Genomic DNA, 3,470 nt, shown 5'->3' with positions numbered 1-3,470 from the left:
TTTAATTAAGTGTATTTCTGCAATCATATTTTTACTGTCTAAGAAACTTGACTTATCTAAGTTTATATCTACACGTTATTATTTTCCATTTTCTATGGAAAGCTCATTTTCAAGTGTCAAATGTGTAACTCTGCATCAATGGTATGGCAGGACAGCTACTTCCAGGACTTAAAACTATGCCCAGGATAAAATAGAAAAAACCTAAATAGTCCATGTTTAGAAGTTAGTTCATTAGAAAGGAAACAACCTTAAGTTTACTTCTACATGTTGGCATCATTATTATGATTAAACATAAGAAATAACCAAGCACACAAAGAAAGTGAGAGAAATGTTATATTTTAATAAATATATCAGTTAATTTTATATAAAATCAAAAGCCATATTTATTGTCAACAAGTGAATTCTGATTCATGGTAACCCATGTGTCTTGGAGTGGAATTCTTCTACAGATTTTCTTGATTGTAATCTTTATGAAAGCCGTTTGTAAGGCATTTGTTCTGCAAAGCCAAGAGATGGATTTGGATCACTAACCTTTAAGTTAGCAGCCAATAGCAAACTGTTGGAGCTACCTAGGCTTCAAAAGTGAACACAAAGCAGAGACTAAAAATTAAGTAAAATATTTAAACAAAAATAAAATTATAAAAGTATTTTTTTTAATTCTGTGCATAATTTTTTGTTGTTGTTTTCCCTGGGCACAACAGTGTGGTGTTAAGGGGTTATTGTTCAAAATAGCTTCCCTAGCTATTGACTTTGACTTTATCCTGGGGATAGGCAAAAATGCATGATTAGAGGGTGTCAGTTGACCCACAAGGGCATTGGTGAGTCTCTCTACTAAATTGAGACAATTCTGTTACAAATGTGGAGAATCTTACTAGCAGCAGCAAAGAAGCACAGAATATAATACCTACAGTAGAGTAACATAAGCCAATAGTAAAGAACCAGAGACCCAACATGAAACAGATTGTTTCCCCCAAAACAGAGTTAAGAGCCTTTGCCCAAGTTTGTTGAAAGAATTGGGGGGAGCACCATAATTTGCAGGACTAAGAGCTTTGTAACAGCGGCCTAAAGTCTAGAGTCTGTAGGCTGAGGCGCCTGGCATTTTAGAAGTTGTCCTGACTGAGTGATTATATTGGCTACCAATCTGAATCCTAGACTTTAGACTTACCTAATATGATTCTGCTAGTCTATGAACTTTTAGAAAAGATGAAAGTTACACAAATGTTCAGGTCTTTTGTTCATAGGGTCGCTATGATTCGTCTATGACTCAATGGCACGTAACAACAGCAAAAATATGATTCTGATAGTCTAAGTGTGCTCTATTGTACATAGGGTTTTTGAAGGCCTGTTATTTCAGAAGTGGGTAGCCAATCTCTCTTCCTGTTTGTCTTAATTTGAGTGGTCAGATTTAGAATAGTATCTGACAGACAAGCATTTTACAGAAAGGAGCAGATGAAAGACATTTCCCCAATTATAGAAGCAACCAATAGATTCAGTGTTGCTATTCACCCTTGGCACCTGTGTCTTGACCCAACTCTTTCCCTACTCCACCAGCATCCCCTTCCACTCCCACCTATGCCATTCAACATCTCTCTCCACTTATCTAGTCCTTGATAGGATGGCTTCAATCTCAAGCTGTCTGAACTTCTGTGATTCCAAACACCTCATGCTGATGCCAGTTTCTTATGCTGTGGCCAGTATCTCTTGAGTTTAGGAGCCTTTAAGTCCAAATACCATGTACTAATGTTAGGGAAGGCTTCATATCTCAGATAGTTCTGAGAATTCTAGATGATCCAGAATATTAAGTGATCCATGAAGCATTAAAAGAAAATGGAAGAAGTATACAAAGTCACTATACCAGAAGGAATTAGCTGACACAGAAGAATTTCATGAAGCCATATTGAGCAAAAGCCTGTGGAAGGAAGAAGTTCAAGCTGTTTTGAAAGTATTGGCAAAAAAGAAGGCTCCAGGAATTGCCGGCATAGCAATTGACATAATTCAACAAACACATTCTTCCCTGGACGTGCTCACTAAGTGTGCAAAGATATCTGGAGGACAACCACCTTGTCAACTGACTGGAAGAGATCTATATTTGATCCCATTCCAAAAAAAGTGACCCGGTGGAGTGTGGAAATTATCAAACAATATCATTAATATCACGTGCAAATAAAAGGCTGCTGAAGATTATCCAAAAATGACAACAGAGAACTGCCAGATGTGCAGCCTGGGTTTAGAAGAGACCATTGTACTAGGGATATTATAGCTAATATTAAATGAATCTTGACTGAAAGAAGAGAATACCAGAGGAATGTCTGTGCTTCATTGACTAAGCAAAGGCTTTTGACTGTGTGGATCACAACAAACTATGGCTGACTCTGAGAAGAATGGGAATCCCAGATCATTTGATTGTGCATATACAAAACCTATACTTGGACCAGGAGGCAGTGGTCAGAACAAAGAGACTTTAGTTGTTGTTGATTGCTGTCATCATGGCTCACAGCGACGCTATGAACAAGAGGTCTGAAGCCTTTTTATAACTATCATCCTTTCTCCAAGTTCATAGTTTCCAGAGGCATGTAGTTTAGGAAGTGGATGCCACTCCTACTTCCAAATCTGTCTTAAAATGGGAGCTCTACCAAACACTGTCCATCATAGGCAGCCTTTATGGCATTTTACCCCCCAGTGACACAAGGTTCAGTATCACAGCAAACCCAGATTACCTCAGCACAGCAAACTGACAGAGGAATGCTATTCAACTAACAAGAATGTTCCTCTAAAATAAAATAACACTAGACACTAGGGCCCAATAGAATTTCTAATATAAGTGGGATATATATATGTATATATATCATAAGGCCTGAAGCCTTTCTATAACTATTGTCCTACTGTCATTTCTCTAAGTTCATAAGGGCTTCCAGAGTCATGTGGTTTAGAAAGTGGATGCTACTCCCATTTCCAAACCTGAATCAATCTGGGAGTTCAACCAAACATTGCCCATGACAGGTGACCATTATGGTATTTGACACACCTATGGCACACTTGTTCCAATATGGCATTTGAGACCCCAGTGGCACAAGGTACAGTACCATAGCAAACCCAAATTATCTCAGCACAGCAAATTTGCCAAAATGCTGTACAATTTAGAAGAATGTTCCTCCAAAATATAGTAATAAAGGATTAAAATATAATCCCTCGGACCTAACTTTCAAATATAAGGACCCTCCAAGAGGTCTTGTTGACTCTAAACAAGAGGCTTAAATAAAAAACAACCAAAGAATCCACACAGATCCTCAACCAAAACAAGACCACCATCTTACAGAGTATAATTCCCTGTACTAAAAAATAGAAACAAGGGCCTATATGTTGTTCTTGTTGTCAAGTGCCCTCGAGAGTAGCTGTATGATCCTATAAACAAAAGACCATAACTCTGTTCTATAATTATTGTCCTTTCTCATAATTACATACATACATAT

Source organism: Elephantulus edwardii, unplaced genomic scaffold, assembly GCF_000299155.1.
Source record: "Elephantulus edwardii isolate Elephantulus edwardi_28Jun2011 unplaced genomic scaffold, EleEdw1.0 scaffold00477, whole genome shotgun sequence".
In the NCBI taxonomy this organism is placed as follows: domain Eukaryota; kingdom Metazoa; phylum Chordata; class Mammalia; order Macroscelidea; family Macroscelididae; genus Elephantulus; species Elephantulus edwardii.
The sequence above is the reverse complement of the archived record's forward strand: the minus strand, read 5'-3'. Positions refer to the sequence as shown.